Raw genomic sequence first — 16,234 nt, forward strand, 5'->3', positions numbered from 1 at the left:
TGTGCCGCCACCTTAGAAAACCTCAGTGCAGCCGTCATTTGACACAGAGAAAGTTGACACAATGCAATCAAAGTTTAACTTCTGACACTTGGATCTTTTCTGTAATGTTGTGTTGTCATGGCAATCACTGAATGATGATCGACTTAAAGAAGCTACTGACGAGTGGATAAAGTCCACCTGAGAGAATGCTCCGCCTGACATTTCGCAGTAGTTGAGATCGTCAGTGACAACAAAAAAACTTTCATTTCATTGAATAGAAAAACTGCAGCGTTGAATCGTCCTCTAACGTTTTTAAATCAGAGTATTCTTAAAACTGTAGGTAATCTTCAGGGTGATATTGACAGTTGTTCACCGTAATATCAGTTTCGGCCTCTCCACTCAGCTTTCACGGGCATACAGAGGCTGTAGAAAGGGTGACCGCAGTAAGGGAGGAGGTGCTTGTTAACAACAGATGGTATAATCCTCAACATGTCACTGATTAAGAGCAAAAAAAAGAACACCTCAAGTCATTTGTCAACTTATTTATTCATTTTTTTACGCCTATGGAAACATGTCTATAACAATCATTTATTTGACATATACTACTACTTTATAAAAGATTTTTGAATTGAGGCAAACTGAATCAAACCGAATGTTCTGTTACACTGTGTGGACTTTTTAAAAAGAAAGAAAAGCTTTCCTCATCTGTGTTCCAGCTTTTATAAAGTGAAAGTCAGTTTTCCGTATTCCAATCGGCGACACAGATCTGCCACTCCTGCATGAACGGAACAGCCGATTTATTGAGGAAGCAAAGACAGGGAATGTACATGTAACTTTGCTCCTGGATTATCAGATTGTAACCATAAACAAAATGTGTTACCAGACATTAAAGACTGAAAAATGAATGTCTGTGCTGCAGTTATCAAATAGATGTGCAGCTCCCGAGATAAATTTGTTTTGAAGTACTCACCTTGCCAGAATATATACTGCTAATAACTTTTTGAATATTTATTTGAAACTATCACGTCTACATTCAACAGTCAAATAGATAAACTTTTATGATTGTACATTATCTTTTATCTGTTTTTTATTGTTGTTGTTGCTTTTTAGGACAAGTCCAAAGTAAGAAAATCCTCCAGATGCTATTTAAGGCTCGGATCAACACTGAGGCCACAAAGTTAAACCAAGCAGACTGAACCTTTGAGAACAGAGATGAAAATGTTTTTTCCATTGTTTCTGTTAATCTGCTCTTTCTCCACAGCTCAGCTTCAAGCAGAGTCTGACAATGAAATTCTTGCACATTCAAGGCAAACTGAGTCACAGGGAGGAGAACCAGGAAATGTCTCTGAGCATCAACAAACCTGTACACATGACATCCAGGCTGTGCTGAGAGAGATGAGCGCCTCCTTGGCTGGACTGAAGGTGGAGGTGAAGTACTTACAGAGAGAGAATGAAGGTATGTAGGTAATGTTAACAGAGACGTGACAGTTTAGTGGACGAGTGGAAGAGAAGTGATCAGAGTTGAAAAGCAGAGTGGGAAGCTTTTATATCTGCCAGATTTGGGCACTGGTCCCATGTGCTCCAGCTCCAGTTAGAAGAGATGGCTTCCAAATCCATCTGCTGAGCTTCACTCTGTATATCTGAGCTCATGGTGGTTCTGTTAAAAACACCAGTCATGAAGAAAAGTAAGCAAGTAAAACCTTTAGTTCTGCTTTGGGTTAAATGTTCTATCCAGAATCCCCAGGACTGCCTGAACTGAACAGACTGGGATTTGCTCATAAATGCTTGTAATGATTTGGATGAGCTCACAGAGACTCTGTCAGCTTATAGAACATTCTCTGAACGTTCTCAGTATAAGGAGCAACAAAAACAAGTTAAGAAGGAAAACAAGCTCATCCAAATAAGTTATAAAGACAAAGTGTCACACAAGCTCAGCACTGGAAACTCAAGTCCTGCATGGAAGGACATGAAGCTGGTGATGGAGCAATCCTGACTTTGACCTCTATGATGTCATCAATATCTTTTTATTAGCATTTTAAAGTCTATAAGTTAGTAAGAAGGCTGTTTTTAACAGTGCTGCTTTTGAGCAAAATAATGTGCATGTTGAGAGCTGCAAAGTCTGAAATGTTTTCCAGCGTAAAGGAGAGAAAAATCTCTGGAACTGATGAAGTTGAAGTTGTCACGCCCAGAGACTCATGTTTTTAGTTTTCATGTTTAGGTTATGTTTCTTTTCAGTCCATGTTTAGTTTTCCCTTCACTTCCCTCACTCAGGTCATTAGTTCACTCACTTCACCTGTGTTTTTTCCCTCAGCTGCACTCACTCCCCAATCACTCTCACTCCCTATTTAGTTTCCTGCCTCCCCTTTCAGTTTTGCCGGATCTTTGTTGATGTCACTGTTATTGTTGATGTTAGTTTCCACGCCACGTTTCCACGCCACGTTTTCGTCCAAGCTAAGTATTTATTCCATGCCATGTCCTTGTTCTTTTGTTTTGTTTATAGCTTCGTTTTTCTCCGGCTCTGCCGCGTTTTATGTTGATACTTTGTTTTGTTAAATAAATCTAATTTATTTTTTTGAAAGTCCGCATCCGTGTCCTCCCCTCCTACACCAACCCTGACAGAAAGATCCGGCCAGAAATGGACGCGGCGGACTACACTGCCTTCTGGGAGCTGGCTGGGGACTTCTGGTGCCTAGCGGGATCGAGCTGCACCTCCTGGGAGAAACTGAACTCTTCCAATGAGCTCATTGACTTTTTTTTACAGAAGCAGGTCCTCCTGCACATGTCAGGAGTGACGCACATCTGGGAAGAGGTGAGGGGTGTACAGCGCGCTGCCATGCTGGATATCTTTGGCATGGAGCCACAGAAGGTAGCCGCGCTGTACACACCCTCCCTCACCACTCCAGCATCCCAGTCCCCGGCCCCAGCGGTTCCAGAGCTGGCCCCGGCCCCAGCGGTTCCAGAGCTGGCCCCGGCCCCAGCGGTTCCAGAGCTGGCCCCGGCCCCAGCGGTTCCAGAGCTGGCCCCAGCGGTTCCAGAGCTGGCCCCAGCGGTTCCAGAGCTGGCCCCAGCGGTTCCAGAGCTGGCCCCGGCCCCAGCGGTTCCAGAGCTGGCCCCGGCCCCAGCGGTTCCAGAGCTGGCCCCGGCCCCAGCGGTTCCAGAGCTGGCCCCAGCCCCAGCGGTTCCAGAGCTGGCCCCAGCCCCAGCGGTTCCAGAGCTGGCCCCAGCGGTTCCAGAGCTGGCCCCGGCCCCAGCGGTTCCAGAGCTGGCCCCGGCCCCAGCGGTTCCAGAGCTGGCCCCGGCCCCAGCGGTTCCAGAGCTGGCCCCGGCCCCAGCGGTTCCAGAGCTGGCCCCAGCGGTTCCAGAGCTGGCCCCGGCCCCAGCCGTTCCAGAGCTGGCCCCAGCCGTTCCAGAGCTGGCCCCAGCCGTTCCAGAGCTGGCCCCAGCCGTTCCAGAGCTGGCCCCAGCCGTTCCAGAGCCGGCCCCAGCCGTTCCAGAGCTGGCCCCGGCCCCAGCCGTTCCAGAGCTGGCCCCGGCCCCAGCCGTTCTCGAGGCTTTAGAGCCTGACCACGACCAAGAGGCCACAGGGCCTGACCACGAGGCCACAGGGCCTGACCACGAGGCTTTAGGGCCTGACCAAGGGGCTTTAGGGCCTGACCACGAGGCTTTAGGGCCTGACCATGACCAAGAGGCCACAGGGCCTGACCACGAGGCCACAGGGCCTGACCACGAGGCCACAGGGCCTGACCACGAGGCCACAGGGCCTGACCACGAGGCCACAGGGCCTGACCACGAGGCCACAGGGCCTGACCACGACCAAGAGGCCACAGGGCCTGACCAAGAGGCCACAGGGCCTGACCACGACCAAGAGGCCTCCGGGCCTGACCATAAGGCGGCAGAGCCCGACATGGACTCACCGGTTCGAGCCCCTCCCTCCCACCCCCAGACTTTGGGGATGTCTGGGATCCATCCCTTAAAGGGGGGGCTCCCCCCTCGTCGGAGGTCCGTCCGACCGTGGGACGGTCTCCGCCTCCTGCTGCCACGCCACGGGATGTCTGGCCGCCCGCCAGACCACCACCTCCTGCTGCCACGCCACGGGATGTCTGGCCGCCCGCCAGACCACCACCTCCTGCTGCCACGCCACGGGATGTCTGGCCGCCCGCCAGACCACCGCCTCCTGCTGCCACGCCACGGGATGTCTGGCCGCCCGCCAGACCACCGCTTCCTGCTGCCACGCCACGGGATGTCTGGCCGCCCGCCAGACCACCGCTTCCTGCTGCCACGCCACGGGATGTCTGGCCGCCCGCCAGACCACCGCTTCCTGCTGCCACGCCACGGGATGTCTGGCCGCCCGCCAGACCACCGCTTCCTGCTGCCACGTCATCGGGGGTCTGGGCGTCCGCCAGACCACCGCCTGTTCCGGCTACGCCGTCTGCGGTCTGGGCGTCCGTCAGACCACCGCCTGTTCCGGCTACGCCGTCTGCGGTCTGGGCGTCCGCCAGACCACTGCCTCCTGCTGCCCCAAGCCGGTACCACGCCCGTTTCTGGTTCCCCGACCGGCTTCGAGCCCCTCCCTCCCACCCTTGGACTTTTTTGGGATGTCTGGGATCCACCCCTTGAGGGGGGGGCTCTGTCACGCCCAGAGACTCATGTTTTTAGTTTTCATGTTTAGGTTATGTTTCTTTTCAGTCCATGTTTAGTTTTCCCTTCACTTCCCTCACTCAGGTCATTAGTTCACTCACTTCACCTGTGTTTTTTCCCTCAGCTGCACTCACTCCCCAATCACTCTCACTCCCTATTTAGTTTCCTGCCTCCCCTTTCAGTTTTGCTGGATCTTTGATGTCACTGTTATTGTTGATGTTAGTTTCCACGCCACGTTTCCACGCCACGTTTTCGTCCAAGCTAAGTATTTATTCCATGCCATGTCCTTGTTCTTTTGTTTTGTTTATAGCTTCGTTTTTCTCCGGCTCTGCCGCGTTTTATGTTGATACTTTGTTTTGTTAAATAAATCTAATTTATTTTTTTGAAAGTCCGCATCCGTGTCCTCCCCTTCTACACCACACCCTGACAGAAGTCGCAATACTTAAGATTTGTACTGAACAGTTGGCAGAATATTGCGTTTCATCTATTCATGTATGACGGACATCACATCATAAAGTTTGCTGAAGATTCTTTGACTGTGTCCTCACTGAGCAGTATTTAAAACATTACAAGAATATTACTGGGCATGTATTGTTGTAATGTTTTAAATACTTGAACGCAGTTTTTCTAGAGAAGATAATTGTTTTGTATATGGGATTATTCTCCATCGACTCTTTTGGGCTTTCACATGCGCGAGCCTACAACCAGCCGGTGAGTTACATGCTGTTTATAAAGTTGTTTTGTAACGTCCCCATGCCAGTAATGTGAGAACCATGCATATGGTTTTGATGGTAAGGCTTGTGACTTTATTGTCGGATGGGTTATAAAGTGGTGTGACGTTTCTGCAGTGTGCAAGTTGTTGTTTTACGTGGAAGGGTTAGTGCTTGCCCCTTAGCCACCACGTATTAGCCTCGCATGACAGGCTGAGCGAACAGCGCTATCTCCACACAGGGAGCGCAGATTTGCACCTCTCTGTGTCCTATCAGTATTTGACAACCTCTAGGAATGGAAACGCGCTTCAAATGCCCCGGAGTTCCCCTTTAAGAGGCTTAATGTGATTTTTATGTTTTTATTTTATTACAAATACACAAACTGTGTGTGTTCTGCATCAATAAATAAAAGTCATCTGTGCTTTTCAAATGTTTCATTTCTCAGCGACACTGAGCGCCTCAGTTACAGACAACATTTCAGATCATATCTTTTCCAGTTTGCTGAAGAGTAATAGCACATGACTTCACACAAAAACTATTTCTCTGAAACATTTCAAGCATTAACATCAGCTGAGGCTGGTGGGAACATGTGAATTTGGTCATAAAACAGAGTACTAGATTGATGAAGGCACGATGGAAGGGTTACAGTTGTTAAAGTCATACTCATCGATATCATGACAGCTATTCCGTATCTGTGTAGCTATATCTAAATTGACATTTGATGTAAAAGCACAAACACATGTTTTCCTGTGAAGGACAGAGAAGTCTGTTATGATCTAGATCAGTGTTTGCTTTGTTTTCACCACCTGAGGATTCACCACATAAACAGGAGCAGCTTGTCCGTTTACACAGATGAAGCAGTGATTGGTCAATACAATTCACAGAACAACCTTCAGATAGCACGTGTTTACAGGAGTTACAATTAAACATTGTCTTTAAGCAACAAACAGCAGCATCCCCTGCCCAAATTAAAATAACACAAAGCACATCATGTGTGAGCTTCGTGGCCTCACAGCTTTCAACTGGAGTTATTTGGTTTGTGATTGGTCAGCTGAACTTTTGTGCCAGGTTTTGAAGCAAAGTTTCCCTTTTGGAATCAGTTGTGAGAGTCCTTGCACAAACATGTAACTATGACAATAAGTCTGACTTACGACAGTGCTTGATGACGCTAACAATGTTTCTTTGTGGCAAAGGGCCATTTTAGCATGAAGGCTGAGTGAGTCAGGTACCAGCTGCAGTCCATCAGATCAGTTCTCAGAATTTCAAGTCTCACGTTGTAAGTGGTAGAAGAGGGAGAAGAGGCTTTATTTTTGGCAAGAGTTTAAGTTCAAAACCGTAGATACTCATTCACGTATAAACGTTCTGCTATTAAAGTATTACTTATGTCATTAGTTCACTCACGTCACCTGTTCATTGTCTTCAGCTGCATCCAGTCATTCATCAGTTCCCTCAGTATTTAGTCTCTCTGGTTTCTCACATTCATTGTGAGATCCTTTTACCATTCACGCCACGCCACGCCACTCCGATCCGATCCGATCCAATCCAATCCAATCCAATCCAATCCAAAGCTAAGTGTTTTTTTCATGTCATGTCAAGTAATTCATTTTCTTGTCACAGTCATCTTCAGATTTTGTTCCAGTCTAGTTTCGTCATCCGGCTCAGCCGCGCCTTGTTTTGACTTTTATTGTTTTGTAAATAAACCAATTTGGCTTTAACTCCTCTGAAATCCACATCCGTGTCCTGCCAACCCCCCCACCTCACATGGCCATTGTTATCACTGTATATCAGCCAGGACTGACCTGAGACTTAGTTCAACAGTCCCTTCAAATATTTCATTATTTTCAGGGCTTACTAATATAGATTATTCACTGATGTATTGTAGGTCTGAGGTCAGGCTGTAAAGGAAGTTGTGATGATACTCTGTGACAGTTTTACTGAGGAAATTCACAAAATGAAACTGCTGAAGATCATGACTGAATGCTGCAGCCTCCCGCTGGATGTCTTTGTAGTTTTTTTTGTTGTTGTTGCACTTTGTTCTTACATTCTGTGATTTATCAAGGAAGCACAAATAAAATGGTTATAGATTTATTTATTAACTGCTGATTCAGGACTGTAGTCTGAAATCTTAGCTTATTTATTTACAACCAGTTGAAGTACTGTTCATCACCACAGTGACTAGTTTATAAAGTTTTTCATTCTTTCTAACACACACACAAACAAAAAAATCTTTTCAGAACATTTTTTTAATTGAATCTCAAATTCAAAATTTGATTTGAATTCAATTTCTGAACAATTTCAGAATATTCTAATGTCATTTAGCATCTTTTAGAGGTGACTCTCTAAAACTGTAAATGATCAGTGGGGTTGAGGTCAGATGGCTGCGGAGCAAAGTTCATCACAGTCAGAATGGAATCATTATCTTGCAGCAGTGTGAATCTTTCTCACAAAAGATACAAACAGGAGGGTGTAACTTGTCTTTGAGAATAGAGTGTTGCTTCATCCTGGTCAGGGTGGAGCTCATTGTTGCAGGTATCCAACACACAGTAGCAAAATACCATCTTTTGTAACATTTCACCACCATGTTTATATCTGCACAAACCAGCCCCCTGAGTGAAATGAATGTTTCTTGCTTGAAGTCTTGGTTACATTGATCTCTCAGTGAGAGGTCTAACGTGTGCCTCATTAACCAGGATATAAGCCCTCATTTGGAGGTTGGTGGAGGATGAATGAACGTTTTCATTTTCAGCGAAGCCTCTTTGTGAGATAATGGTGTTGATTTCTCTGATTGTTTTTGTTGTTAGTTTCCACTCACCGTTAGGTCAGCCTAATGGAAACCAAACAACTTTTAAAGAAAGTTTGGAATAAAAGTCTTTGTGATCATGCAGGCATGAACAAGGCATAGCTATGTTTTGGATTATTTTAAAAAAGCATCTTATAGTGCCATGAAATGCCACCCGAGAAACCTTCAGTGTCGCCATGATTTGATATTGAGAACGCCTCTGTTTGATTCCATTTCCCTGTTTGAGTTCTTACACTTTCTCTTAGCTCTGTTTTTGTAATATTCTGCTGGCAGACACTTGTTTAAAGTGCACATGGCATGATCATATCTGATCAATTCACTCTCAGTCTTGGTTACATCTTGAGCACACTTCATAACTCCCAATAGTTTGGATTATTTCAGAACGAGAGAATGCAGCGCATTAGCTTCCGCCTTTAATACACTCAGTGGATAACATGCACTAAACGGAAATCCTGCCTTTCACTCACTGTAGTATGGGAGTGTAAAGCTGTGGGGGAAAAGTCTCGAGAGCAGAGTTTGGGACTGCTGGATAAAACAAATTCCGTCTTCCTAAAGTATAGATTTTAAAAGCCTGCTGATGGTTTACAAATCCCAAAACGATTTAGGGCCAAAATACACCTGTGTTATGTTCAGAGAATATAAACCTCGCAGAGCTCTTAGATCCAAGGACTCAGGTCAGCTGGTCCAGTCCAGAGTCCAGACTAAACATGGAGAAGCAGCATTTAGCTCTTATGCTGCCAACAAGTAGAACAAACTGCCAGTGGAGATTAAACTTTCACCAAATGTAGACATTTTTAAATCCAGGTTAAAAACATTTCTTTTCTCATGTGTCTATGCATGAAATCTGCACGGTATCTTTTAACTTATCTTGACTGTTGCTTGTTTTTAAATTAATTTAAATTTTTTTATTTGTTTCTCTTCATATTCTTTTATATATTTTTAATGCTTCTTCCACTCCCTGCTGCAATGCTTTTATTTTATGTAAAGCACTTTGAATTGTTTGTACATGAAATGTGCTATACAAATAAACTTGATTTGATTTGATAAAGATAATAAAACATGCATATAATACATATAATGATAATACATAATTTTACCACTGCAGATAAGCCAGAAAACATAACCTGGTGATTCACCAATAAAGATTAGCATTCCAACATCAAGGTCATAATTAGTCATTTATTTCTGAATGCTATGTTGTTGTTTCTGTTAATCGGCACATTTTTCTGAGAAAGGAATCTGGTGATAAATCTGTTAATGATTAATCAGGCACTGATTGTTATCCACATGCTATTTAAGGCTCGGATCAACACTGAGGCCACAAAGTTAAACCAAGCAGACTGAACCTTTGAGAACAGAGATGAAAATGTTTTTTCCATTGTTTCTGCTAATCTGCTCTTTCTCCACAGCTCAGCTTCAAGCAGAGTCTGACAATGTAATTCTTGCACATTCAAGGCAAACTGAGTCACAGGGAGGAGAACCAGGAAATGTCTCTGAGCATCAACAAACCTGTACACATGACATCCAGGCTGTGCTGAGAGAGATGAGCGCCTCCTTGGCTGGACTGAAGGTGGAGGTGAAGTACTTACAGAGAGAGAATGAAGGTATGTAGGTAATGTTAACAGAGACGTGAGAGTTTAGTGGACGAGTGGAAGATAAGTGATTGGAGTTGAAAAGCAGAGTGGGAAGCTTTTATATCTACCAGATTAGGGCACTGGTCCCATGTGCTCCAGCTCCAGTTAGAAGAGATGGCTTCCAAATCCATCTGCTGAGCTTCACTCTGTATATCTGAGCTTATGGTGGTTCTGTTAAAAACACCAGTCATGAAGAAAAGTAAGCAAGTAAAACCTTTAGTTCTGCTTTGGGTTAAATGTTCTATCCAGAATCCCCAGGACTGCCTGAACTGAACAGACTGGGATTTGCTCATAAATGCTTGTAATGATTTGGATGAGCTCACAGAGACTCTGTCGGCTTATAGAACGTTCTCTGAGGACTTACTCACCTCCTAAAAATGTCCATTTATTCACACAATGAACTATGGATTTCCAAATCATTCAGAAGTCCCATCATCCAGGGTAGCAAAAGTTTTGGCCAGTTTTATAATGTTATCAATATCTTTTTATTAGCATGTTAAAGTCTATAAGTTAGTAAGAAGTCTGTTTTTAACAGTGCTGCTTTTGAGCAAAATAATGTCCATGTTGAGAGCCGCAAAGTCTCAAAAGTTTTCCAGCGTAAAGGAGAGAAAAATCTCTGGAACTGATGGCGTTGGAGGCGCAATACTTAAGATTTGTACTGAACAGTGGCAGAATATTGCGTTTCATCTATTCATGTATGACGGACATCACATCATAAAGTTTGCTGAAGATTCTTCGACTGTGTCCTCACTGAGCAGTGATGACTATGACTGTGGTCTGGTAGTGACTGATTTTATTGACTGGTGCAGAGAATCCTTCCTGAACATTACTGTATCTTAAACTAGAAATGCACTCAGAGAGTGCAGACTTCCGCCAACCGCCAACCTACCTGTGGATAGCGAGCCATGTATGGACATACGTTCCTGATGTGGGCTACTTGTTGTTTGGCGCTGTCAGCAGAAGAGGCATTCCCTTCTCCCTATTCATTATTGAACAGCAGTGTTCGCCATTATTAATTATTATTAATATTATTATTATTATTATAATGTTTTGTCGGGAAGCAGTGTTCTGTCGGGAAGCAGTGTTCGCCGTTCTCATTACGCTATATGCAGTTATGCACACTGGCTTGCCGTTGCAATCTTTTGTTGTGCTAATTACAGCAAATCCGCGCACTATGCATTCTGTCTGGCTTTGGCTCTGTTTGGCTTTGGCACCTTGATGTAGCGTTATTGGGTATTTATATACGTATTAAATATAAGGATTTATGAGATGTTCTTACAGTCTCAAATAAACCTTACCTCGAATTCAGGGCACCACCTACCTAGGTTTTAACTTAATTTAAGTCACAGTCAGGGAGGAAAACTGTTCAAAATCTTACGATCCTGGTATGTTAAATTAATAATCAATTTAATGATCAATTAATATTCAGTCTCATATCTCGCTACTTTCGTGAAAGTTCTCGTTTGGTTGGACAGACATTACGTAAAGAAAGCATACGACACAATCTGTGATTATAACATATATATAGATATATGAACTGTTTATTACATTGATATGATCTTAGACATGAACCTTTAAACAAACAGGAGATGCATGGAATATGGGTGATTATGTAAAACACTTAGTGAATATAAAATAAAATATGGGAATGGAGAGATACTGGATTTATTCAAATAGTTTGGGTTGGCTGACTATTTGACGCTAAATACTGACATTTCGGATTAATGTATCATTCTGTGAAAGCCTCGAGACATCCATCAAACCCACTTTAAGGTGAAAACGGGTCGGTCTTACTGTGCTGAAGTTCTGCTTAGTCAGCTCGGAACACGGCAGCAGCCACGCGGGGTCCGAGGGGATTTCTCTTCCGCTCTCTGGGCCTTCCTGGCTGTGGTGGCTGACTTTAGCGGACTAATCAGTTGCTTCTTTCACTGGGAAACGGGAACGATGGTGCCGAGGGCTATGGTTAGATGATCGAATCTTCTGATGTCAGTGGGTCCGTTGCTTCTCTGATGAAGTGAACTTAAGTTCACAGAAGATTAATAAAAGGTTGCTTGGAGTTTGCTTCTTGGTAGGAAAAGGTGATGATGGCGTGAAACAGCGGAGGTTAGGACGTGCGACGTAGAAGGACATGGATGGCGAGGGACGAACAAAAACACGTAAAACGTGCATCTTCAGAGTATTTCAATCTGTTTCTTTGTTCGGGTCTTCCTCGTCTTTCTTTGGGTCCTGCTCCGTCCTTCTCCTTCCTCCCTTCCGTCGTCTTCTCCACGGCTCATACTCTCATCTTTCCGGGCTCTTCAAATCTCTCTGAGCAACTCATCTGATCAATTCTCCATTGTTCTCCCTCTGAAAACAAGAGCGTGCTTCTGGAAAACAACGAGAGCGCAAGAAACAAGAGACAAGACGCCTGAAGCGAGCCAGCAAACGAGAGAACTAGAGAGAGAGTGTTTTTCGCGGGCTCCGGGTTTTGACTCTCGGAGGCGGGGCTTACACTACTTTTTCAGCCAATGATATGCTTGAACTGTGTGCATGTCTGCCTGGGTGTCTGTGTAAGGTGATCTGTGCTATATGGGGATTTCTGGATAGAACAAAGAAAACTCTTATTTCTCCATTACTCCGTCTCATAGAACATTTGTCTCGGTGATTCTGAAAACACCACATCTTGTTAAGATATGCAGATTAAAGATATAACATAGACTTGTAATATAAAGACATCAAAATAACACACAACGTAATTGATGATTATGACTTTCAAAATTCAGATGAATATCTATGAAATCGTGACACATGAATAGCGAACCACACAATGTTAATTTTCTGTGTTAACAATGGGGACACCAAACAAATACCAAATAGATACCGAAGGGACATCGTTAGAAGTTAATAGTTGCATATATCTTGTCCATTTTACTGAGTCCTCTGGGATTTAAATGTTCAACTAATCAACACTGCAGACCACTAGGGGGCAATGTGGTTCCATCAGGCAGGTTGGGCATTTTCCAACAAGTTTGTTTCTTCGTCAATATTTAAGCCAGAATCGTACAAATTGTCTCTATATGCGTCTTGTGATCAAGCTGGAAACCTGAAAGAAATTGTACACGGTTATCAAACACATTTAATATAGTTTTAAGATTCGACTAAAAGTGAGTCTTATGAAGTCTTCTCAGTTCGTATGTAGCCATCTGGTCGGTTTGCTGGTGAAAAGGGGTGTTAAAGTGTCAACTTTCGAGTTATGGTCCAGATAAGATAGTAAGTGTCCCACTTTTCCAAGAGTGAGTTCTTTGTTCGTTAGAGTCTATCCCAATTTTTATTGCAAGCGTCTGTTGCGAGTTCGACTCCCCAAAAGCTCTTAAGAGGGTAGAAGGTTAACGTAAATTAGGCAGTTTCTGTCTCTTTTTCCTTTGTGGAAAGAAAATGAAGATCTGGTTTGTATCCACATACGTAAACATCCCCCACAGGAATGTTGGTTTTGTCAAAGTTTGAAAACTCTTAATCCACACGGCACTGTGACTGCTACATTGAGGTCACGCCACCTTGTGGCAGGTCGCAAGATTGCAGCACGAACAGACGAACATCCAGAGAAACATCCAGACAAAGCAACAGACAAACTCGGGCGATCACATAACCTCCTTGGCGGAGGTAATAAAAGAGGTGATAGTTTAATTCAGGAAGAATCCAACAGTCATGTTTTCCTTTGGGTACAGACGACCAGGCTGTTGAGTGAGTGCAGCAGTACAAATATCTGGGCCATGAAACTGCTGACAAAGTGACCTTTGAGCCTCATGTGGATGTTGATTCTAATAAATTCCATTGAGGCACGAACGTTCACTGTACGCTTTGTAGTTTTAACACTGATAAAACATATCTGGAAAGATCTTTCCTTCTCTTATTGAATCTGTTCTTGTTCGATTGTTGTCAAGCTGGATATCCACTCTGCCAAAATGCAGAACAGATAGGAAAAAACTCTAATGCCAGCTCATATTCTTTAAATGAATGTGAATTCTTTTTTATTCTTTTTTAGATCTTTTGTCAGTTTATTCTTTTCATCACCTTTTACAACAGATTAATTAAACAAAACATCCTTGATCTTTGAAATCAGTTTTCCTTACAGCAGAGATATTGAATAAAGTAACACCCAGCACACGAGTGCATCTGTCTTCCTTCCAAAGAATTGTTAAAGAAGAAAGTTAATAGTTGGAGATGTCCAAGTCAAAGTCCCGACCTTTGTTGTTCTGTCTCTTTTTAGCTCAAGAAGCGAAGATAAAAGAACTGGAGCAGCAGAAGACTGAGCTGAAGCAGCAGTACCAAGGTGCTGTTTCTATTACATATTGACCACTGAAAGCCATTGTGGAAATAACACATTATAATATATTCTATTGAAGCTTTTTAAACATTTTTTTATCGACCATAAACAGTTTATTGAAATAATATCCAGCACATTTTCTATCATAAAATAGTTTATGAATCCAGCAAAAGAAACTGTTGAAGGCTCAGAAAGTGAGCAGTTTATGTGAGGAATGTGATGAACTTTCTTTTTTTGTATAATAGTTTATTTGTTTCCTCTTTTTAGCTCAAGAAGCGAAGATAAAAGAACTGGAGCTGCAGAAGACTGAGCTGAAGCAGCAGGACCAAGGTGCTGTTTCTATTACATTTTGACCATTGAAAGCCGTTGTAGAAATAACACACTATAATATATTCTATTGAAGCTTTTTAAACCTTTTTTTATTGACCATAAACAGTTTATTGAAATAATATCCAGCACATTTTCTATCATAAAATAGTTTATGTATCTAGCAAAAGAAACTGTTGAAGGCTCAGAAGTGAGCAGTTTATATGAGGAATGTGATGAACTTTCTTTTTTTGTTTATTTGTTTCCTCTTTTTAGCTCAAGAAGCGCAGATAAAAGAACTGAAGCAGCAGAAGACTGAGCTGGAGCAGCAGTACCAAGGTATCTACTCTTCACACAAACTCACGTTTATCAGTCGTGATAGTGTTAAGCACATTTATTTCAAATATATGAAGGTTTTCAGTTTATCAAATGTTCATCTAAATAGTTACAATGAAATGCTTTAGTGATCGATAACAGTGAAGATAATGGTTTATTTAAGAGTTGTCTCTTATTGATTAATGTAATCCAGCACAGGCAGGAGAAGTGATCAGCATTAAAGCCAGAGCAAACATCACAGAAAACCAGGTGGAGACTCTGAAGAGAGAAGGAGAAGGTTTGTGAGACTGAAAACAGACGTACTATTACAACAATCATTTCACTGCATCAGTCACTTCAATACAGCTATGTTTCTGTCTCAGTGAAACGAGTGGCTTTCTCAGCATCTTTGTTGGCGACGGGTGGCGCAGACATTGGACCATTTAATGCTCAGATGCCTATGGTCTTCAGACGTGTTGTTGTAAATATTGGAAAGGCCTATAACCCAAATACAGGTACTGAAATTTGATCATTTCAGTCATATAGTTTTTATTCTTTGTAGTCAATCTGGTTGACCAATGTTAATTTCAATTTGTTTTAAAAAGCTGAATGTTTTTTTCTTAATGTCTAACAGGGTTTTTCATTGCACCAGTGAGAGGAGCCTACCACTTTGAGTTCTATATATATGGACATGGACATGCTTCCCATGGTTCAGGTGCTGTGTTGTTAAAGAATGGTGAACCTGTTTTCATTGCATATGAACATCAGACTTCCGGTGCTGCTAACAGTTCTAATGGTGTCACGTTGCTGTTAGAGGTTGGAGATGTTGTGTTTGTGCGTCAGTGGGAAAACACAAGGATTCATGACAATCAAAATCATCACACCACCTTCAGTGGTCATCTCCTTTTCACCATGTGAGCACCGAGCAGTCCTTTGGTTTATGGATAATGATGATAACAATAATGTAGTTCAGCTTTGTCAAATTCACAGAATTTAAGAAGCTTAATGTGATTTTTATGTTTTTATTTTATTACGAATACACAAACTGTGTGTGTTCTGCATCAATAAATAAAAGTCATCTGTGCTTTTCAAATGTTTCATTTCTCAGCGACACTGAGCACCTCAGGCCTCAGTTACAGACAACATTTCAGATCATATCTTTTCCAGTTTGCTGAAGAGTAATAGCACATGACTTCACACAAAAACTATTTCTCTGAAACATTTCAAGCATTAACATCAGCTGAGGCTGGTGGGAACATGTGAATTTGGTCATAAAACAGAGTACTAGATTGATGAAGGCACGATGGAAGGTTTACAGTTGTTAAAGTCATACTCATCGATATCATGACAGCTATTCCGTATCTGTGTAGCTATATCTAAATTGACATTTGATGTAAAAGCACAAACAAATGTTTTCCTGTGAAGGACAGAGAAGTCTGTTGTTATGATCTAGATCAGTGTTTTCACCACCTGAGGATTCACCACATAAACAGGAGCAGCTTGTCCATTTACACAGATGAAGCAGTGATTGGTCAATACAATTCACAGA

The 16,234-nt window shown here is 42.9% G+C and overlaps 1 long non-coding RNA gene across 1 annotated transcript; it reads left to right on the forward strand.

Annotated features, from left to right (window-relative positions):
* The first annotated feature begins 14,050 nt into the window (after positions 1-14,050).
* On the forward strand, positions 14,051-15,110 carry LOC142390233 (uncharacterized). The gene is made up of 3 exons (XR_012770440.1): positions 14,051-14,070; positions 14,900-14,983; positions 15,069-15,110. It is a non-coding gene; the product is annotated as an uncharacterized LOC142390233 (long non-coding RNA).
* The last annotated feature ends 1,124 nt before the right edge of the window (positions 15,111-16,234 follow it).

The sequence above is a fragment of the Odontesthes bonariensis genome, chromosome 10 (assembly GCF_027942865.1).
Source record: "Odontesthes bonariensis isolate fOdoBon6 chromosome 10, fOdoBon6.hap1, whole genome shotgun sequence".
In the NCBI taxonomy this organism is placed as follows: Eukaryota; Metazoa; Chordata; class Actinopteri; order Atheriniformes; family Atherinopsidae; genus Odontesthes; species Odontesthes bonariensis.